The sequence below is a fragment of the Brienomyrus brachyistius genome, chromosome 2 (genome assembly GCF_023856365.1).
Source record: "Brienomyrus brachyistius isolate T26 chromosome 2, BBRACH_0.4, whole genome shotgun sequence".
Taxonomy (NCBI): Eukaryota; Metazoa; Chordata; class Actinopteri; order Osteoglossiformes; family Mormyridae; genus Brienomyrus; species Brienomyrus brachyistius.
This window is the reverse complement of record NC_064534.1, coordinates 42,496,344-42,518,597: the sequence shown is the minus strand read 5'-3', so window position 1 is coordinate 42,518,597 and position 22,254 is coordinate 42,496,344. Positions and strand designations below refer to the sequence as shown.

Sequence of the window (22,254 nt, the reverse complement as noted above, 5' to 3'; positions counted from 1 at the left end):
TAAAAGTGAGAAAAGCTTACAGCACGTGGTATTCCCAGGCAGTCTCCCACCCAAGTACTAACCAGACCCTACCCTGCTTAGCTTCCGAGATCAGACGAGATCGGGCGTGTTCAGGGTGGTATGGCCATAAGCGAGAGCCGCGAACAAAAACAGCCCTTTTGCATTACACGCCTCTATACATGCCAGTTAGTCCCATTGGATCCTACTCCTGTTTTTTTTTTTTTTTTATCTGACTCACACTGCAGCACCACCATCCAATCGGCAGCGCCGCACCCACACCAAACATTCACCAAACTACTCAGCCGGCAGCCTACCACAATTATTCCATTCTTTCCGCATCCGCACACTTCCTTCTCTTTAAGTCCTTTTCACTACCGAACAGGTTAATCGCCGCACGTCCCCCGCCGGCAAACATTACTCATTTGCCTACCGCATGCAGGCTTCTCTTAAAGACCCTCTGTTATCAACTCCGCTAACAGCCACAAAATCTCCGCCGCACGAAGCCCACTGGTTGCTGTTGAATCACATGCTTCCCCAAAATGTCACGCTGTCAGAACACTGGGAGCTACACACACCAACAAGTCCATACTGCTGGCTGCAGCCAGAACAATTTTCTACATTCAAACATCGACGGCCTCTTCTCTCTAAAAATTCACCAGACCGCTTCTACCATCAGCAAAGAAGTCTCCATCCCTAATTCCTCTGTGATTCCCACTAACCTAAACATTAAGCTGGCATTGAAGGGTGTGAATTACCCCGGCCAACCTGCTCTTTTAAATACAGCTTTTAGCAAGTTTTGAAAGGAGGAGAAGAGCAGACCTTGCCATGCCAATAATAACGAGTCTTCTGTGGTGAAGTTGTTTTTGCATAGAAAACAAAGCGGTGAGATGAAGAGGAATTATATTAGTACTTTGTTTAAAACTGTGTGTAAAAAGCTGTCTCTTTATTATTAACAATAAGTTGTAAAACGTGAATGGGGAGTGACAGTCTTCAAGTTTGTGAGAAGATCGCGCCCTGGTGGAATAAAGGCACGAACAGCTTACAGCAGCTATAATTACCAGGCAGTATTTAGAGTAAAACGGTGTGTAAAAGCTGCCTTTATTAATGAGAGAAAAAATATATATATAAAATAGTAAAATGGAAGGGGAGTGATAGATTTAAATTAATCGTGAAGTGGAGCGCCCCCTGTATAAAGTAAAAGTGAGAAAATCTTACAGCACCTGGTATTCCCAGGTGGTCTCCCATCCAAGTACTAACCAGACCCTACCCTGCTTGGCTTCCGAGATCAGACGAGATCGGGCGTGTTCAGGGTGGTATGGCCGTAAGCGAAAGATGCGACCAAAAACAGCCCTTTTGCATTACACGCCTCTAAACATGCCAGTTGGTCCCATTGGATCCTACTAATGTTCTTTTTTTTTTTTTATCTGACTCACACTGCAGCCCCACCATCCAATCGGCAGCGCCGGACCCACACCAAACCTTCACCAAACTACTCAGCCGGCAGCCTACCACAATTATTCCATTCTTTCCGCATCCGCACACTTCCTTCTTTTTAACTCCTTTTCACTACCGCACAGGTTAATCGCCGCACGTCCCCCGCCGGCAAACATTACTCCTTTGCCTACTGCATGCAGGCTTCTCTTAACGACCCTCTGTTATCAACTCCACTAACAGCCACAAAATCTCCGCCGCACGAAGCCCACTGGTAGCTGCTGAATCACATGCTTCCCTAAAACGTCGCGCTGTCAGAACACTGGGAGCTACACACACCAACAAGTCCATACTGCAGGCTGCAGCCAGAACAATTTTCTACATTCAAACATCGACGGCCTCTTCTCTCTAAAAATTCACCAGACCGCTTCTGCCACCAGCAAAGAAGTTTCCATCCCTAATTCCTCTGTGATTCCCACTAACCTAAACATTAAGCTGGCATTGAAGGGTGTGAATTACCCCGGCCAATCTGTTCTTTTAAATACAGCTTTTAGCAAGTTTTGAAAGGAGAAGAGCAGAACTTGCTATGCCAATAATATCGAGTCTTCTGTGGCGAAGTGGTTTTTGCATAGAAAACAAAGCGGTCAGTTGAAGAGGAATAATATCAGTACTTTGTTTAAAACTGTGTGTAAAAAGCTGTCTCTTTATCATTAACAATAAGTTGTAAAACGTGAATGGGGAGTGACAGTCTTCAAGTTTGTGAGAAGATCGCGCCCTGGTGGAATAAAGGCACGAACAGCTTACAGCACCTAGAATTACCAGGAAGTATTTAAAGTAAAACGGTGTGTAAAAGCTGCCTTTATGAATGAGAGAAAAATATATAGATATATATAAAATAGTAAAATGTAAGGGGAGTGATAGATTTAAATTAATCGTGAAGTGGAGTGCCCCCTGTATAAAGTAAAAGTGAGAAAAGCTTACAGCACCTGGTATTCCCAGGAGGTCTCCCATTCAAGTACTAACCAGACCCTACCCTGCTTAGCTTCCGAGATCAGACGAGATCGGGCGTGTTCAGGGTGGTATGGCCATATGCGAGAGATGCTACCAAAAACAGCCCTTTTGCATTATACGCCTCTATACATGCCAGTTGGTCCCATTGGATCCTACTAATGTTTTTTTTTTTTTTATCTGACTCACACTGCAGCCCCACCATCCAATCGGCAACGCCGGACCCACACCAAACATTCACCAAACTACTCAGCCGGCAGCCTACCACAATTATTCCATTCTTTCCGCATCCGCACACTTCCTTCTTTTTAACTCCTTTTCACTACCGCACAGGTTAATCGCCGCACGTCCCCCGCCGGCAAACATTACTCCTTTACCTACTGCATGCAGGCTTCTCTTAACGACCCTCTGTTATCAACTCCGCTAACAGCCACAAAATCTCCGCCGCACGAAGCCCACTGGTAGCTGCTGAATCACATGCTTCCCCAAAACGTCGCGCTGTCAGAACACTGGGAGCTACACACACCAACAAGTCCATACTGCTGGCTGCAGCCAGAACAATTTTCTACATTCAAACATCGACGGCCTCTTCTCTCTAAAAATTCACCAGACCGCTTCTACCATCAGCAAAGAAGTCTCCATCCCTAATTCCTCTGTGATTCCCACTAACCTAAACATTAAGCTGGCATTGAAGGGTGTGAATTACCCCGGCCAACCTGCTCTTTTAAATACAGCTTTTAGCAAGTTTTGAAAGGAGGAGAAGAGCAGACCTTGCCATGCCAATAATAACGAGTCTTCTGTGGTGAAGTTGTTTTTGCATAGAAAACAAAGCGGTGAGATGAAGAGGAATTATATTAGTACTTTGTTTAAAACTGTGTGTAAAAAGCTGTCTCTTTATTATTAACAATAAGTTGTAAAACGTGAATGGGGAGTGACAGTCTTCAAGTTTGTGAGAAGATCGCGCCCTGGTGGAATAAAGGCACGAACAGCTTACAGCAGCTATAATTACCAGGCAGTATTTAGAGTAAAACGGTGTGTAAAAGCTGCCTTTATGAATGAGAGAAAAAATATATATATAAAATAGTAAAATGGAAGGGGAGTGATAGATTTAAATTAATCGTGAAGTGGAGCGCCCCCTGTATAAAGTAAAAGTGAGAAAAGCTTACAGCACCTGGTATTCCCAGGTGGTCTCCCATCCAAGTACTAACCAGACCCTACCCTGCTTGGCTTCCGAGATCAGACGAGATCGGGCGTGTTCAGGGTGGTATGGCCGTAAGCGAAAGATGCGACCAAAAACAGCCCTTTTGCATTACACGCCTCTAAACATGCCAGTTGGTCCCATTGGATCCTACTAATGTTCTTTTTTTTTTTTTATCTGACTCACACTGCAGCCCCACCATCCAATCGGCAGCGCCGGACCCACACCAAACCTTCACCAAACTACTCAGCCGGCAGCCTACCACAATTATTCCATTCTTTCCGCATCCGCACACTTCCTTCTTTTTAACTCCTTTTCACTACCGCACAGGTTAATCGCCGCACGTCCCCCGCCGGCAAACATTACTCCTTTGCCTACTGCATGCAGGCTTCTCTTAACGACCCTCTGTTATCAACTCCACTAACAGCCACAAAATCTCCGCCGCACGAAGCCCACTGGTAGCTGCTGAATCACATGCTTCCCTAAAACGTCGCGCTGTCAGAACACTGGGAGCTACACACACCAACAAGTCCATACTGCAGGCTGCAGCCAGAACAATTTTCTACATTCAAACATCGACGGCCTCTTCTCTCTAAAAATTCACCAGACCGCTTCTGCCACCAGCAAAGAAGTTTCCATCCCTAATTCCTCTGTGATTCCCACTAACCTAAACATTAAGCTGGCATTGAAGGGTGTGAATTACCCCGGCCAATCTGTTCTTTTAAATACAGCTTTTAGCAAGTTTTGAAAGGAGAAGAGCAGAACTTGCTATGCCAATAATATCGAGTCTTCTGTGGCGAAGTGGTTTTTGCATAGAAAACAAAGCGGTCAGTTGAAGAGGAATAATATCAGTACTTTGTTTAAAACTGTGTGTAAAAAGCTGTCTCTTTATCATTAACAATAAGTTGTAAAACGTGAATGGGGAGTGACAGTCTTCAAGTTTGTGAGAAGATCGCGCCCTGGTGGAATAAAGGCACGAACAGCTTACAGCACCTAGAATTACCAGGAAGTATTTAGAGTAAAACGGTGTGTAAAAGCTGCCTTTATGAATGAGAGAAAAATATATAGATATATATAAAATAGTAAAATGTAAGGGGAGTGATAGATTTAAATTAATCGTGAAGTGGAGTGCCCCCTGTATAAAGTAAAAGTGAGAAAAGCTTACAGCACCTGGTATTCCCAGGAGGTCTCCCATCCAAGTACTAACCAGACCCTACCCTGCTTAGCTTCCGAGATCAGATGAGATCGGGCGTGTTCAGGGTGGTATGGCCGTATGCGAGAGATGCTACCAAAAACAGCCCTTTTGCATTATACGCCTCTATACATGCCAGTTGGTCCCATTGGATCCTACTAATGTTTTTTTTTTTTTTTATCTGACTCACACTGCAGCCCCACCATCCAATCGGCAACGCCGGACCCACACCAAACATTCACCAAACTACTCAGCCGGCAGCCTACCACAATTATTCCATTCTTTCCGCATCCGCACACTTCCTTCTTTTTAACTCCTTTTCACTACCGCACAGGTTAATCGCCGCACGTCCCCCGCCGGCAAACATTACTCCTTTACCTACTGCATGCAGGCTTCTCTTAACGACCCTCTGTTATCAACTCCGCTAACAGCCACAAAATCTCCGCCGCACGAAGGCCACTGGTAGCTGCTGAATCACATGCTTCCCCAAAACGTCGCGCTGTCAGAACACTGGGAGCTACACACACCAACAAGTCCATACTGCAGGCTGCAGCCAGAACAATTTTTTACATTCAAACATCGACGGCCTCTTCTCTCTAAAAATTCACCAGACCGCTTCTACCACCAGCAAAGAAGTTTCCATCCCTAATTCCTCTGTGATTCCCACTAACCTAAACATTAAGCTGGCATTGAAGGGTGTGAATTACCCCGGCCAATCTGTTCTTTTAAATACAGCTTTTAGCAAGTTTTGAAAGGAGAAGAGCAGAACTTGCTATGCCAATAATATCGAGTCTTCTGTGGCGAAGTGGTTTTTGCATAGAAAACAAAGCGGTCAGTTGAAGAGGAATAATATCAGTACTTTGTTTAAAACTGTGTGTAAAAAGCTGTCTCTTTATCATTAACAATAAGTTGTAAAACGTGAATGGGGAGTGACAGTTTTCAAGTTTGTGAGAAGATCGCGCCCTGGTGGAATAAAGGCACGAACAGCTTACAGCACCTAGAATTACCAAGAAGTATTTAGAGTAAAACGGTGTGTAAAAGCTGCCTTTATGAATAAGAGAAAAATATATATATATATATATATTAAATAGTAAAATGTAAGGGGAGTGATAGATTTAAATTAATCGTGAAGTGGAGTGCCCCCTGTATAAAGTAAAAGTGAGAAAAGCTTACAGCACCTGGTATTCCCAGGAGGTCTCCCATCCAAGTACTAACCAGACCCTACCCTGCTTAGCTTCCGAGATCAGACGAGATCGGGCGTGTTCAGTGTGGTATGGCCGTATGCGAGAGATGCTACCAAAAACAGCCCTTTTGCATTATACGCCTCTATACATGCCAGTTGGTCCCATTGGATCCTACTAATGTTTTTTTTTTTTTTTATCTGACTCACACTGCAGCCCCACCATCCAATCGGCAACGCCGGACCCACACCAAACATTCACCAAACTACTCAGCCGGCAGCCTACCACAATTATTCCATTCTTTCCGCATCCGCACACTTCCTTCTTTTTAACTCCTTTTCACTACCGCACAGGTTAATCGCCGCACGTCCCCCGCCGGCAAACATTACTCCTTTACCTACTGCATGCAGGCTTCTCTTAACGACCCTCTGTTATCAACTCCGCTAACAGCCACAAAATCTCCGCCGCACGAAGGCCACTGGTAGCTGCTGAATCACATGCTTCCCCAAAACGTCGCGCTGTCAGAACACTGGGAGCTACACACACCAACAAGTCCATACTGCAGGCTGCAGCCAGAACAATTTTTTACATTCAAACATCGACGGCCTCTTCTCTCTAAAAATTCACCAGACCGCTTCTACCACCAGCAAAGAAGTTTCCATCCCTAATTCCTCTGTGATTCCCACTAACCTAAACATTAAGCTGGCATTGAAGGGTGTGAATTACCCCGGCCAATCTGTTCTTTTAAATACAGCTTTTAGCAAGTTTTGAAAGGAGAAGAGCAGAACTTGCTATGCCAATAATATCGAGTCTTCTGTGGCGAAGTGGTTTTTGCATAGAAAACAAAGCGGTCAGTTGAAGAGGAATAATATCAGTACTTTGTTTAAAACTGTGTGTAAAAAGCTGTCTCTTTATCATTAACAATAAGTTGTAAAACGTGAATGGGGAGTGACAGTTTTCAAGTTTGTGAGAAGATCGCGCCCTGGTGGAATAAAGGCACGAACAGCTTACAGCACCTAGAATTACCAAGAAGTATTTAGAGTAAAACGGTGTGTAAAAGCTGCCTTTATGAATGAGAGAAAAATATATATATATATATATATTAAATAGTAAAATGGAAGGGGAGTGATAGATTTAAATTAAACGTGAAGTAGAGCGCCCCCTGTATAAAGTAAAAGTGAGGAAAGCTTACAGCACCTGGTATTCCCAGGAGGTCTCCCATCCAAGTACTAACCAGACCCTACCCTGCTTGGCTTCCGAGATCAGACGAGATCGGGCGTGTTCAGGTTGGTATGGCCGTAAGCGAGAGATACTACCAAAACCAGCCCTTTTGCATTACACGCCTCTATACATGCCAGTTGGTCCCATTGGATCCTACTAATGTTTTTTTTTTTTTTTATCTGACTCACACTGCAGCCCCACCATCCAATCGGCAACGCCGGACCCACACCAAACATTCACCAAACTACTCAGCTGGCAGCCTACCACAATTATTCCATTCTTTCCGCATCCGCACACTTCCTTCTTTTTAACTCCTTTTCACTACCGCACAGGTTAATCGCCGCACGTCCCCCGCCGGCAAACATTACTCCTTTGCCTACTGCATGTAGGCTTCTCTTAACGACCCTCTGTTATCAACTCCGCTAACAGCCACAAAATCTCCGCCGCACGAAGGCCACTGGTAGCTGCTGAATCACATGTTTCCCCAAAACGTCGCGCTGTCAGAACACTGGGAGCTACACACACCAACAAGTCCATACTGCAGGCTGCAGCCAGAACAATTTTCTACATTCAAACATCGACGGCCTCTTCTCTCTAAAAATTCACCAGACCGCTTCTACCATCAGCAAAGAAGTCTCCATCCCTAATTCCTCTGTGATTCCCACTAACCTAAACATTAAGCTGGCATTGAAGGGTGTGAATTACCCCGGCCAACCTGCTCTTTTAAATACAGCTTTTAGCAAGTTTTGAAAGGAGGAGAAGAGCAGACCTTGCCATGCCAATAATAACGAGTCTTCTGTGGTGAAGTTGTTTTTGCATAGAAAACAAAGCGGTGAGATGAAGAGGAATTATATTAGTACTTTGTTTAAAACTGTGTGTAAAAAGCTGTCTCTTTATTATTAACAATAAGTTGTAAAACGTGAATGGGGAGTGACAGTCTTCAAGTTTGTGAGAAGATCGCGCCCTGGTGGAATAAAGGCACGAACAGCTTACAGCAGCTATAATTACCAGGCAGTATTTAGAGTAAAACGGTGTGTAAAAGCTGCCTTTATGAATGAGAGAAAAAATATATATATAAAATAGTAAAATGGAAGGGGAGTGATAGATTTAAATTAATCGTGAAGTGGAGCGCCCCCTGTATAAAGTAAAAGTGAGAAAAGCTTACAGCACCTGGTATTCCCAGGTGGTCTCCCATCCAAGTACTAACCAGACCCTACCCTGCTTGGCTTCCGAGATCAGACGAGATCGGGCGTGTTCAGGGTGGTATGGCCGTAAGCGAAAGATGCGACCAAAAACAGCCCTTTTGCATTACACGCCTCTAAACATGCCAGTTGGTCCCATTGGATCCTACTAATGTTCTTTTTTTTTTTTTATCTGACTCACACTGCAGCCCCACCATCCAATCGGCAGCGCCGGACCCACACCAAACCTTCACCAAACTACTCAGCCGGCAGCCTACCACAATTATTCCATTCTTTCCGCATCCGCACACTTCCTTCTTTTTAACTCCTTTTCACTACCGCACAGGTTAATCGCCGCACGTCCCCCGCCGGCAAACATTACTCCTTTGCCTACTGCATGCAGGCTTCTCTTAACGACCCTCTGTTATCAACTCCACTAACAGCCACAAAATCTCCGCCGCACGAAGCCCACTGGTAGCTGCTGAATCACATGCTTCCCTAAAACGTCGCGCTGTCAGAACACTGGGAGCTACACACACCAACAAGTCCATACTGCAGGCTGCAGCCAGAACAATTTTCTACATTCAAACATCGACGGCCTCTTCTCTCTAAAAATTCACCAGACCGCTTCTGCCACCAGCAAAGAAGTTTCCATCCCTAATTCCTCTGTGATTCCCACTAACCTAAACATTAAGCTGGCATTGAAGGGTGTGAATTACCCCGGCCAATCTGTTCTTTTAAATACAGCTTTTAGCAAGTTTTGAAAGGAGAAGAGCAGAACTTGCTATGCCAATAATATCGAGTCTTCTGTGGCGAAGTGGTTTTTGCATAGAAAACAAAGCGGTCAGTTGAAGAGGAATAATATCAGTACTTTGTTTAAAACTGTGTGTAAAAAGCTGTCTCTTTATCATTAACAATAAGTTGTAAAACGTGAATGGGGAGTGACAGTCTTCAAGTTTGTGAGAAGATCGCGCCCTGGTGGAATAAAGGCACGAACAGCTTACAGCACCTAGAATTACCAGGAAGTATTTAGAGTAAAACGGTGTGTAAAAGCTGCCTTTATGAATGAGAGAAAAATATATAGATATATATAAAATAGTAAAATGTAAGGGGAGTGATAGATTTAAATTAATCGTGAAGTGGAGTGCCCCCTGTATAAAGTAAAAGTGAGAAAAGCTTACAGCACCTGGTATTCCCAGGAGGTCTCCCATCCAAGTACTAACCAGACCCTACCCTGCTTAGCTTCCGAGATCAGACGAGATCGGGCGTGTTCAGGGTGGTATGGCCGTATGCGAGAGATGCTACCAAAAACAGCCCTTTTGCATTATACGCCTCTATACATGCCAGTTGGTCCCATTGGATCCTACTAATGTTTTTTTTTTTTTTTATCTGACTCACACTGCAGCCCCACCATCCAATCGGCAACGCCGGACCCACACCAAACATTCACCAAACTACTCAGCCGGCAGCCTACCACAATTATTCCATTCTTTCCGCATCCGCACACTTCCTTCTTTTTAACTCCTTTTCACTACCGCACAGGTTAATCGCCGCACGTCCCCCGCCGGCAAACATTACTCCTTTACCTACTGCATGCAGGCTTCTCTTAACGACCCTCTGTTATCAACTCCGCTAACAGCCACAAAATCTCCGCCGCACGAAGGCCACTGGTAGCTGCTGAATCACATGCTTCCCCAAAACGTCGCGCTGTCAGAACACTGGGAGCTACACACACCAACAAGTCCATACTGCAGGCTGCAGCCAGAACAATTTTTTACATTCAAACATCGACGGCCTCTTCTCTCTAAAAATTCACCAGACCGCTTCTACCACCAGCAAAGAAGTTTCCATCCCTAATTCCTCTGTGATTCCCACTAACCTAAACATTAAGCTGGCATTGAAGGGTGTGAATTACCCCGGCCAATCTGTTCTTTTAAATACAGCTTTTAGCAAGTTTTGAAAGGAGAAGAGCAGAACTTGCTATGCCAATAATATCGAGTCTTCTGTGGCGAAGTGGTTTTTGCATAGAAAACAAAGCGGTCAGTTGAAGAGGAATAATATCAGTACTTTGTTTAAAACTGTGTGTAAAAAGCTGTCTCTTTATCATTAACAATAAGTTGTAAAACGTGAATGGGGAGTGACAGTTTTCAAGTTTGTGAGAAGATCGCGCCCTGGTGGAATAAAGGCACGAACAGCTTACAGCACCTAGAATTACCAAGAAGTATTTAGAGTAAAACGGTGTGTAAAAGCTGCCTTTATGAATGAGAGAAAAATATATATATATATATATATTAAATAGTAAAATGGAAGGGGAGTGATAGATTTAAATTAAACGTGAAGTAGAGCGCCCCCTGTATAAAGTAAAAGTGAGAAAAGCTTACAGCACCTGGTATTCCCAGGAGGTCTCCCATCCAAGTACTAACCAGACCCTACCCTGCTTGGCTTCCGAGATCAGACGAGATCGGGCGTGTTCAGGTTGGTATGGCCGTAAGCGAGAGATACTACCAAAACCAGCCCTTTTGCATTACACGCCTCTATACATGCCAGTTGGTCCCATTGGATCCTACTAATGTTTTTTTTTTTTTTTATCTGACTCACACTGCAGCCCCACCATCCAATCGGCAACGCCGGACCCACACCAAACATTCACCAAACTACTCAGCTGGCAGCCTACCACAATTATTCCATTCTTTCCGCATCCGCACACTTCCTTCTTTTTAACTCCTTTTCACTACCGCACAGGTTAATCGCCGCACGTCCCCCGCCGGCAAACATTACTCCTTTGCCTACTGCATGTAGGCTTCTCTTAACGACCCTCTGTTATCAACTCCGCTAACAGCCACAAAATCTCCGCCGCACGAAGGCCACTGGTAGCTGCTGAATCACATGTTTCCCCAAAACGTCGCGCTGTCAGAACACTGGGAGCTACACACACCAACAAGTCCATACTGCAGGCTGCAGCCAGAACAATTTTTTACATTCAAACATCGACGGCCTCTTCTCTCTAAAAATTCACCAGACCGCTTCTACCACCAGCAAAGAAGTTTCCATCCCTAATTCCTCTGTGATTCCCACTAACCTAAACATTAAGCTGGCATTGAAGGGTGTGAATTACTCCGGCCAATCTGTTCTTTTAAATACAGCTTTTAGCAAGTTTTGAAAGGAGAAGAGCAGAACTTGCTATGCCAATAATATCGAGTCTTCTGTGGCGAAGTGGTGTTTGCATAGAAAACAAAGCGGTCAGTTGAAGAGGAATAATATCAGTACTTTGTTTAAAACTGTGTGTAAAAAGCTGTCTCTTTATCATTAACAATAAGTTGTAAAACGTGAATGGGGAGTGACAGTTTTCAAGTTTGTGAGAAGATCGCGCCCTGGTGGAATAAAGGCACGAACAGCTTACAGCACCTAGAATTACCAGGAAGTATTTAGAGTAAAACGGTGTGTAAAAGCTGCCTTTATGAATGAGAGAAATATATATATATATATATTAAATAGTAAAATGGAAGGGGAGTGATAGATTTAAATTAATCGTGAAGTGGAGCGCCCCCTGTATAAAGTAAAAGTGAGAAAAGCTTACAGCACCTGGTATTCCCAGGAGGTCTCCCATCCAAGTACTAACCAGACCATACCCTGCTTGGCTTCCGAGATCAGACGAGATCGGGCGTGTTCAGGTTGGTATGGCCGTAAGCGAGAGATGCTACCAAAAACAGCCCTTTTGCATTACACGCCTCTATACATGCCAGTTGGTCCCATTGGATCCTACTAATGTTTTTTTTTTTTTTTATCTGACTCACACTGCAGCCCCACCATCCAATCGGCAACGCCGGACCCACACCAAACATTCACCAAACTACTCAGCCGGCAGCCTACCACAATTATTCCATTCTTTCCGCATCCGCACACTTCCTTCTTTTTAACTCCTTTTCACTACCGCACAGGTTAATCGCCGCACGTCCCCCGCCGGCAAACATTACTCCTTTGCCTACTGCATGTAGGCTTCTCTTAACGACCCTCTGTTATCAACTCCGCTAACAGCCACAAAATCTCCGCCGCACGAAGGCCACTGGTAGCTGCTGAATCACATGTTTCCCCAAAACGTCGCGCTGTCAGAACACTGGGAGCTACACACACCAACAAGTCCATACTGCAGGCTGCAGCCAGAACAATTTTTTACATTCAAACATCGACGGCCTCTTCTCTCTAAAAATTCACCAGACCGCTTCTACCACCAGCAAAGAAGTTTCCATCCCTAATTCCTCTGTGATTCCCACTAACCTAAACATTAAGCTGGCATTGAAGGGTGTGAATTACTCCGGCCAATCTGTTCTTTTAAATACAGCTTTTAGCAAGTTTTGAAAGGAGAAGAGCAGAACTTGCTATGCCAATAATATCGAGTCTTCTGTGGCGAAGTGGTGTTTGCATAGAAAACAAAGCGGTCAGTTGAAGAGGAATAATATCAGTACTTTGTTTAAAACTGTGTGTAAAAAGCTGTCTCTTTATCATTAACAATAAGTTGTAAAACGTGAATGGGGAGTGACAGTTTTCAAGTTTGTGAGAAGATCGCGCCCTGGTGGAATAAAGGCACGAACAGCTTACAGCACCTAGAATTACCAGGAAGTATTTAGAGTAAAACGGTGTGTAAAAGCTGCCTTTATGAATGAGAGAAATATATATATATATATATTAAATAGTAAAATGGAAGGGGAGTGATAGATTTAAATTAATCGTGAAGTGGAGCGCCCCCTGTATAAAGTAAAAGTGAGAAAAGCTTACAGCACCTGGTATTCCCAGGAGATCTCCCATCCAAGTACTAACCAGACCCTATCCTGCTTGGCTTCCGAGATCAGACGAGATCGGGCGTGTTCAGGGTGGTATGGCCGTATGCGAGAGATGCTACCAAAAACAGCCCTTTTGCATTACACGCCTCTATACATGCCAGTTAGTCCCATTGGATCCTACTCCTGTTTTTTTTTTTTTTTTATCTGACTCACACTGCAGCACCACCATCCAATCGGCAGTGCCGGAACCACACCAAACATTCAACAAACTACTCAGCCGGCAGCCTACCACAATTATTCCATTCTTTCCGCATCCGCACACTTCCTTCTCTTTAAGTCCTTTTCACTACCGCACAGGTTAATCGCCGCATGTCCCCCGCCGGCAAACATTACTCCTTTGCCTACCTCATGCAGGCTTCTCTTAACGACCCTCTGTTATCAACTCCGCTAACAGCCACAAAATCTCTGCCGCTTGAAGCCCACTGGTAGCTGTTGAATCACATGCTTCCCCAAAACGTTACGCTGTCAGAACACTGGGAGCTACACACGCCAACAAGTCCATACTGCAGGCTGCAGCCAGAACAATTTTCTACATTGAAACATCGACGGCCTCTTCTCTCTAAAAATTCACCAGACCGCTTCTACCATCAGCAAAGAAGTTTCCATCCCTAATTCCTCTGTGATTCCCACTAACCTAAACATTAATCTGGCATTGAAGGGTGTGAATTACCCCGGCCAACCTGCTCTTTTAAATACAGCTTTTAGCAAGTTTTGAAAGGAGGAGAAGAGCAGACCTTGCTATGCCAACAATATCAAGTCTTCTGTGGCGAAGTGGTTTTTGCATAGAAAACAAAGCGGTGAGTTGAAGAGGAATTATATCAGTACTTTGTTTAAAACTGTGTGTAAAAAGCTGTCTCTTTATTATTAACAATAAGTTGTAAAACGTGAATGGGGAGTGACAGTCTTCAAGTTTGTGAGAAGATCGCGCCCTGGTGGAATAAAGGCACGAACAGCTTACAGCACCTAGAATTACCAGGAAGTATTTAGAGTAAAACGGTGTGTAAAAGCTGCCTTTATGAATGAGAGAAAAATATATATATATATATAAAATAGTAAAATGGAAGGGGAGTGATAGATTTAAATTAATCGTGAAGTGGAGCGCCCCCTGTATAAAGTAAAAGTGAGAAAAGCTTACAGCACCTGGTATTCCCAGGAGGTCTCCCATCCAAGTACTAACTAGACCCTACCCTGCTTGGCTTCCGAGATCGGATGAGATCGGGCGTGTTCAGGGTGGTATGGCCATAAGCGAGAGACGTGACCAAAAACAGCCCTTTTGCATTACACGCGTCTATACATGCCAGTTAGTCCCATTGGATCCTACTCCTGGTTTTTTTTTTTTTTTTATCTGACTCACACTGCAGCACCACCATCCAATCGGCAGCGCCGGACCCACACCAAACATTCACCAAACTACTCAGCCGGCAGCCTACCACAATTATTCCATTCTTTCCGCATCCGCACACTTCCTTCTTTTTAACTCCTTTTCACTACCGCACAGGTTAATCGCCGCACGTGCCCCGCCGGCAAACATTACTCCTTTGCCTACTGCATGCAGGCTTCTCTTAACGACCCTCTGTTATCAACTCCGCTAACAGCCACAAAATCTCCGCCGCACGAAGCCCACTGGGAGCTGTTGAATCACATGCTTCCCCAAAACGTCGCGCTGTCAGAACACTGGGAGCTACACACACCAACAAGTCCATACTGCAGGCTGCAGCCAGAACAATTTTCTACATTCAAACATCGACGGCCTCTTCTCTCTAAAAATTCACCAGACCGCTTCTACCACCAGCAAAGAAGTTTCCATCCCTAATTCCTCTGTGATTCCCACTAACCTAAACATTAAGCTGGCATTGAAGGGTGTGAATTACCGGCCAATCTGTTCTTTTAAATACAGCTTTTAGCAAGTTTTGAAAGGAGAAGAGCAGAACTTGCTATGCCAATAATATCGAGTCTTCTGTGGCGAAGTGGTTTTTGCATAGAAAATAAAGCGGTCAGTTGAAGAGGAATAATATCAGTACTTTGTTTAAAACTGTGTGTAAAAAGCTGTCTCTTTATCATTAACAATAAGTTGTAAAACGTGAATGGGGAGTGACAGTCTTCAAGTTTGTGAGAAGATCGCGCCCTGGTGGAATAAAGGCACGAACAGCTTACAGCACCTAGAATTACCAGGAAGTATTTAGAGTAAAACGGTTTCTAAAAGCTGCCTTTATGAAAGAGAGAAAAAATATATATATATATAAAATAGTAAAATGGAAGGGGAGTGCTAGATTTAAATTAATCGTGAAGTGGAGCGCCCCCTGTATAAAGTAAAAGTGAGAAAAGCTTACAGCACCTGGTATTCCCAGGTGGTCTCCCATCCAAGTACTAATCAGACCCTACCCTGCTTAGCTTCCGAGATCAGATGAGATCGGGCGTGTTCAGGGTGGTATGGCCGCAAGCGAGAGACGCTACCAAAAACAGCCCTTTTGCATTACACGCCTCTATACATGCCAGTTGGTCCCATTGCATCCTACTAATGTTTTTTTTTTTTTTTTTATCTGACTCACACTGCAGCCCCACCATCCAATCGGCAGCGCCGGACCCACACCAAACATTCACCAAACTACTCAGTGTTGGAGAAAGCGTCAGGCTTTCCACTCCAACCCTGCACACAGGACCAAACTACAATACAGTATATGTTGGAGAAAGCGACAGGCTTTCCACTCCAACTCTGTACACACCATTAATCACGAGACAACACACTTAGAGTTTTACTTGCACAAGGGTAACCACACTCTCTGCATGCTAGGCTACAAAGGAATGTGTTACAAAGGGTGGTTCCCCTTGGCACCTTTATTTATAGTCAATGGGAGGCAGGGGTCTTGGAGTGAGAACAAAGAAAAGACTGTGAGAGAAGAAGAAGTTCTGGTTTTACTCAGGTGGACAACTATTTAAACACGTGCTCAGGATACGTGTAAACTAATATAATCTAAAGTATGAAGGTAAAGAAAAACAAAATAATGTATATACATATTTACACTCATTGCTGATTATACAGAAATGATAACAAATGATTAATAACAGTTTCTTCAACCTAACAGTCCCTCCTGTTTATCATGACAGTATGATCAGAAGCATCAGTATTGTACAAATTGCAAAAACACTTTCAGCACAACCGTCATTCAGATCACATCATCATCATTATTAAGAGGGCTAGACAAGGTTAGTAAATCCATTCGTTCTTCTGCAGTGTATAGCAGAAAAACAGAACTAAAAGTATGTTGTATCATGGAACGGAGGCAGGGTATAATACAAATGAAACAACAACATACAAATAATAATGTAACAAGAATGGGGAGTGAGAACTTTAGCAGTAACTGCCACCAGGACCCAGTAAGAAACCAATTCAACCATGAGGGGCCAGCATGAGGGTCTAAGGTCATGATCTTTTGAAGTTCTCGCAGACGGTCCAAGGCTGTAGTCATGTTGGGTGAGTGCACATTATCGGGAATATATGTACAGCAGGTATTATTTAAGAGCACGCACACACCACCTTGTGCAGCAGTAAGTATGTCTAAAACCATTCTATTCTGAATGACCATCTGTTTAATAGCATCTATCTCTCCATTCTGTTGCTCATTTATTATGATGGAGTTATTTATGAACAGCCCCAAACGATAATCAATAGTTTCTAATCGTAACGTATTCTTTGCTGTTCCTACCCAGGGAAAAAGAGACATTAATACTTTCTGGTCTGTAGACCAATGTTTGAACTCCTGGGGAACATCTGAACCCCAGACACTGTCATGAGGACGGAGAGAAGCTGTAGTTATGATGGACCGGCGCCTGCGGTTCGCTGGTGTAGACGACAGTGACACCAGGAAAGTATGGTCTGACACAAAGATTGGAGCGCACACACCATACCAGTTATAGGGCAAAACGAAATATGCGCGGGGTCCACATAACCAAGCTACTCCTTGCACCCAGTAGGTGCCATTACTAAATCCACTTATGTTTACCGGGGCACCTTCTCCGTGTACTAGTATTTGGGCACAGTTGGTGGTGTTCCCCATATGGTGGGTGCCGTTCATTTGGTCATAACACATTGAGTGATTAAATGTTTTAGGGTCCATGTTCAGGTGGACAGATAAAGGTAAGGATATATTTGACACTTTTATAGCAAAATCGATCCAAAACTGCTGTGCACATACGCCATTATCCAAACCAGCAGTATATGGATCTGTGTCATTTATTTTTATATTATCATGCTGATAGCCTACACCTGCAAAAGAGGCAGCACACTTTGCTTGTGACTTATTCATAGGTTTCCCATATATAGTTAATCCATCGGCATGAGATGGCATGTGGGTACAGACATAACAATTAGTTAAATTGTCTTTCTTTGCTGAATCATAAACATAACAGTACCAGTAATTTTGTAGGAAAGGATGGGTCTCATTTGTGGAGATAGGTCTCAGGTGAGAACCATCATGTGTCCATCTAGGTGGGCGAAACACCTGCTCTGGTGAGTGCAGAAGCAGACCAACAATTCCCATAAAGAGAATTACACCGAGAGTTACCTTACCACATCCCCACCCAATCAGAGCCATTCTAAATGGAGTGCAGATCAGCTGTTTTCTTCACCGGGTTGAGACGTCAGTATCCTATTGATTGCTGCGCCTTTGTAGCGGACTTCCACTGCTACTCCGAAGGTACAGAGGTCTCTGATACGGGCTTGATGGGCTTACAGTGACTCTTATGTATCCAGGAAGGTCGCTCTGCTATTTTCACCGCTGTTGGTGTTGTGAGCAGGACTTGATAGGGTCCGTCCCACCGGGGTGTGCTCCAATCCTTTCGCAACAGGACCTTGACCAGGATCCAATCTCCTGGCTGCAGATTATCCTGTTGAACAGAAACAGAATTTACTGGCAGACTACTGGGGTTATGTTTTTGTTGTGATGATAATAGCTTACGCATCCAATCGGCTAACGTATTTTCTCTGTCTGCTTTTCCTATATCACTCATTTCGGTTGCTAAGGGAAACGGTCTACCATACACTATTTCAAATGGTGTCAATCCTGCAGGAGTGGGAGTTATTCTCATCCATAATTTTACTAGAGACAAACATTCTGGCCACGGTCTTTTTGTCTCTTCCACTGTCTTTCTGAGTCTTGTTTTAATGGTGCCGTTGGTCCTTTCCACTAAGCCTGCGCTCTGGGGGTGATAAGCGCAATGATTTTTGATCGTAAACCCGAGTGCTTGTGAGCAAAGGGACATGGTTTGATTCACAAAATGAGTCCCATTGTCCGATCTTATAATATGAGGTATGCCATAGGTAGGGAAATAATGGCCTACCAAACATTTTGCAACGGTCATTGCATCACAGTGTTTTACAGGGTATATTTCTACCCACTTAGAAAAGGTGTCTATAATGACTAGACAGTACTTCTTCCCTTGTGACCAAGATAATTCAATGAAATCCATATGTACAATTTGAAATGGATATTCAGCTGCGGGAAACTGGCCACGTTTTGGCCTTATGTTGCCTTGTGCATTGTGTTTACAGCAAATTAAGCACGCTCGACAAAATTGTTTTGCATAATCAGAAAAATTTATAGTATAAAAGTATTGTTGGATAATATGTACCATCCCTCCTGTTGAGACATGGGTGTGTCCATGGCTCACTAAGGCAGCTGTCTTGTATAAATTTTTTGGTAGGATGGGCTTGTCATTCATATAATAAGTTTTCCCTTGTTGTATTGCTCCTCTCTTAATCCAGCTCTGTATTTCTGTTTTAGGTGCATGAGTCTGTGCATCACATAGTACATCACTATCTATCAACAAGACATCTGTAACATTTAAGGCAGGTTGTTTTTGTGCAGCACTTTTTGCCGTCATGTCCGCAAAACTGTTTCCTTTAGCTATTGCGGAAGCATCAGTTTGGTGTGCCTTACATTTGCATATCGCAAGGCAATATGGTAATTGCACAACATCTAACAACCTGAGTAATAGGTTCGTATGAGTTAAAGATGTTCCTTGCGATGTCTTGAATCCTCTATTTTTCCACACTCTTGCATGGTGATGAACAGCTCCAAACACATATTGACTATCAGTGTATATTGTAAGTGGCTTGTTTTTGAAGAGCTCGCATGCCCTAATTACAGCATAGAGTTCAGCCACTTGTGCTGAACAAGCAGGGGGAAGTGCATTGGCCTCCAACACTTCAGTAGATGTAACTACAGCATATCCGACCTTGTTCTTCCCCATGTCATTTTTTGATGCTGATCCATCTACAAAAACAACCGTTGAATCTGGTATTGGGGTCTGTAAAATATCTGCTCTTGGTTTGGTTTGTTCTTCCACAACTGCTTTGCACGAATGTGGCTCTCCATCTTCCGCTGTCGGAAGAAGGGTGCTAGGGTTGAGAGGACCACATCGCTGTATTGTGATGTTTGACTGTGAAAGCAGGAGTGAGACTAGGGTCAGATGTCTAACATGTGTGAGGAATGGCAGTGGCGTCTGCAGTAAAACTAAAGAAACTGAATGTGGCACCTTCAAAGTGAGTGGGTGACACAACACTAATTCTGCTGATAATTTCACTGCTTCTGCAGCAGCTGCACATGCCTGCAAACACTGCGGAAAACCAGCTGCCACTGCATCTAATCGTTTAGAATAGAACGCTAATGGCCTCTCTTTTGCGCCGAATGGCTGTGTTAATACTGCCTTCATATACCCTTGATTTGCATCAACACATAGGGTAAATGGTTGTTGATAATCTGGCAGAGCAAGTGTCACATTAGTTTGTAACATCATTTTTAGATTTGTGAATGCCAATTCTCCTTCTTTTGTCCACTGAATTTTATCTTTCAGTGCCATGTCCTTCCCATAAATCAGGGTTTGTAAAGGTTGAACGAGTGCAGCATAATCAGGTAACCATTCCCTGCAATAATTGCAAAGTCCTAAGAAGGACATCATTTGCTGTTTAGTCTTTGGCTTTGGTGCCTCTTGTATTGCCTGTTTTCTAGTTTCTAATAACGATCGACCTTTTTGGGAGAGTTTATGTCCAAGATATATAACTTCCTCTCTGCAATACTGTAATTTTTGTTTTGATGCCTTATGTCCTGTATCATACAAATGCTGTAACACTAACAGTGTGGCTTCTTTGCAATGCTGTTTTGTATCTGAAGCAATTAATATATCATCTACATACAATAGCACTTGACTATGGGACGGTATTTTACAGGAACTCATTGAATACCGTAGTGCCATTGTATATATACATGTGGACTTTCTGAAAACCCTTGAGGGAGTCTAGTGTATGTGTATTTATGTCCTTTATAAGTGAAACCAAATAAGTGTTGTGAATCAGGATGTAGTGGTACTGAGAAAAAGGCATTACTCAGATCCACTACTGAAAAATACTTCTTGTCAGGGGACAAGGAATTTAACAAAAGGTGTGGATTAGGCACATCTGGTGCAGCATGTTGTACTATTTCATTTACTGGTCTTAAATCCTGCACCATGCGCCATTTCCCTGTATGTCCCTTCTGGACGGGGAAGATAGGAGTATTGCAAGTGGCCTCAGGAGCCTCTCGCAATATTCCTGATGCCAACATATCCTGCACTACAGGGGCTATACCTTTCTCTGCTTCAGGTTTTAACGGGTATTGTCTAACTACCGGACGGTGTTCTGATTTCACAATTACTTTGTAAGGTGGAAACCCCTTTACCAGTCCTACATCAGTGGGGGAGGACGACCACAACCCTTCCGGGAGGCGATCTAGATCTGGACATGATCCCTCCTCCAGGGTTGGAAAAATTTGTCAGGTTGGGTCCTGCAAGTGTGTGGTGAGAGTGGTTTGAACTCTCCATCCCAAAGGAAACCGCCACACATTGTGTTTTTTGTCATAGCTCCAAAAGGAGCCAGGTACGGGTTGGTAGTCATTGTAACTGTGCATGGAATCTCGTAAGAACATCTCTACATCCTTCCACTGCATCTGAGGTGGTTTTGATAGAGATACGTGTGGTGTTCCCCCTCTGAACACAGCCTGTTGTTTATTAGATAAGATGACTGAAGCAGCAGAAAAGCCAGTAGTGGAGTTAACATATATATGTTGTAAGGTGATACAAGTGTCTTGAAGGGCATGAAACGTTTTGTCATAGGCATAATCTGGTCCTGGGGTGCCTTTGTACCACATAGTGACGTGTAAGGCATCGTCAGGCATGAACTGGGTTTGTTTAGGGGACTGCTTTTCTCTAGTTTTTCTCAATATTTCACGTGTCTGTGCTGTCCCCCCCAGATCTAGGGACCAATAATACTGTGGAGCTGACATGCCATGTATCACGAAAGTTTGCTTTTCTACTATAGCCTTCATGCCAGTGGGTGTTGCAATCACACTAATACCCATTTGTATCATAAGATCCCTTCCTAACAGATTGACTGGACATGAAGGGCTTATTAGCACTTGGGCGTGACATTCTAACTCTGTTTCCTCATCTTTTATGCTAACTGGATTTGTCAATTGATGACTTTTGGCTTGGCCTCCTGCAGTTCGGATATTTATGGAGGACGAGGAAAAGGTGACCCTTGGAGGGCTAGTGGTTAACACTGTTCTACAGGCTCCGGTATCACATAGGCACTCATATATTTTCCCATTTATAATAAGCCTTCGTTTTGGTAGTTCTTCAAGTTGTTTTAGTGCTAGCAGTTGGCAAACTGCTTGCAAATCTATCTCTTCTGTCTCATCCTGTTTTTGCAGCTTATCTGGCTCTTTTGATAGTTCACAGGCTAATTGTCATTGATTCTCTGTGGAATTTGGGTTGTTTATAAACTTGGTTCTACATTGCCTAGCTAAGTGCCCAAGTTTTCCGCATGTCCAGCAAGTGTTATCTTGCTGTAATAAATTTCGCTGATTGCTCCTAAAAGCACCTCTCCCCCTTCCTCGACCTCGTGACCTTCCTCTGAACCCTCCCCTCCCCGGAGGATTCATATGTATTATTGCAACAGTATCATTAGCAGCAA

At 43.8% G+C, this 22,254-nt stretch overlaps 14 non-coding genes across 14 annotated transcripts; all 14 read right to left on the bottom strand.

The window, feature by feature from the left end:
- Nucleotides 1-13: 13 nt before the first annotated feature.
- Nucleotides 14-132, bottom strand: LOC125736634 (5S ribosomal RNA). The gene has a single exon (XR_007395909.1). It is a non-coding gene; the product is annotated as a 5S ribosomal RNA (ribosomal RNA).
- A 1,076-nt stretch (nt 133-1,208) lies between these two features.
- LOC125734549 (5S ribosomal RNA) lies at nt 1,209-1,327 on the bottom strand. The gene has a single exon (XR_007393857.1). It is a non-coding gene; the product is annotated as a 5S ribosomal RNA (ribosomal RNA).
- Nucleotides 1,328-2,405: 1,078 nt separating this feature from the next.
- LOC125734638 (5S ribosomal RNA) lies at nt 2,406-2,524 on the bottom strand. The gene has a single exon (XR_007393941.1). It is a non-coding gene; the product is annotated as a 5S ribosomal RNA (ribosomal RNA).
- A 1,074-nt stretch (nt 2,525-3,598) lies between these two features.
- LOC125733003 (5S ribosomal RNA) lies at nt 3,599-3,717 on the bottom strand. Its single transcript, XR_007392362.1, has one exon. It is a non-coding gene; the product is annotated as a 5S ribosomal RNA (ribosomal RNA).
- A 1,078-nt stretch (nt 3,718-4,795) lies between these two features.
- Nucleotides 4,796-4,914, bottom strand: LOC125732792 (5S ribosomal RNA). The gene has a single exon (XR_007392159.1). It is a non-coding gene; the product is annotated as a 5S ribosomal RNA (ribosomal RNA).
- Nucleotides 4,915-5,995: 1,081 nt separating this feature from the next.
- LOC125735016 (5S ribosomal RNA) lies at nt 5,996-6,114 on the bottom strand. The gene has a single exon (XR_007394316.1). It is a non-coding gene; the product is annotated as a 5S ribosomal RNA (ribosomal RNA).
- Nucleotides 6,115-7,195: 1,081 nt separating this feature from the next.
- Nucleotides 7,196-7,314, bottom strand: LOC125734767 (5S ribosomal RNA). Its single transcript, XR_007394070.1, has one exon. It is a non-coding gene; the product is annotated as a 5S ribosomal RNA (ribosomal RNA).
- Nucleotides 7,315-8,389: 1,075 nt separating this feature from the next.
- On the bottom strand, nt 8,390-8,508 carry LOC125733001 (5S ribosomal RNA). The gene has a single exon (XR_007392360.1). It is a non-coding gene; the product is annotated as a 5S ribosomal RNA (ribosomal RNA).
- Nucleotides 8,509-9,586: 1,078 nt separating this feature from the next.
- On the bottom strand, nt 9,587-9,705 carry LOC125733363 (5S ribosomal RNA). Its single transcript, XR_007392708.1, has one exon. It is a non-coding gene; the product is annotated as a 5S ribosomal RNA (ribosomal RNA).
- Nucleotides 9,706-10,786: 1,081 nt separating this feature from the next.
- LOC125734766 (5S ribosomal RNA) lies at nt 10,787-10,905 on the bottom strand. The gene has a single exon (XR_007394069.1). It is a non-coding gene; the product is annotated as a 5S ribosomal RNA (ribosomal RNA).
- A 1,077-nt stretch (nt 10,906-11,982) lies between these two features.
- On the bottom strand, nt 11,983-12,101 carry LOC125736875 (5S ribosomal RNA). The gene has a single exon (XR_007396143.1). It is a non-coding gene; the product is annotated as a 5S ribosomal RNA (ribosomal RNA).
- A 1,077-nt stretch (nt 12,102-13,178) lies between these two features.
- On the bottom strand, nt 13,179-13,297 carry LOC125737108 (5S ribosomal RNA). Its single transcript, XR_007396375.1, has one exon. It is a non-coding gene; the product is annotated as a 5S ribosomal RNA (ribosomal RNA).
- A 1,081-nt stretch (nt 13,298-14,378) lies between these two features.
- Nucleotides 14,379-14,497, bottom strand: LOC125734349 (5S ribosomal RNA). Its single transcript, XR_007393665.1, has one exon. It is a non-coding gene; the product is annotated as a 5S ribosomal RNA (ribosomal RNA).
- Nucleotides 14,498-15,573: 1,076 nt separating this feature from the next.
- LOC125732360 (5S ribosomal RNA) lies at nt 15,574-15,692 on the bottom strand. Its single transcript, XR_007391741.1, has one exon. It is a non-coding gene; the product is annotated as a 5S ribosomal RNA (ribosomal RNA).
- Nucleotides 15,693-22,254: the final 6,562 nt, after the last annotated feature.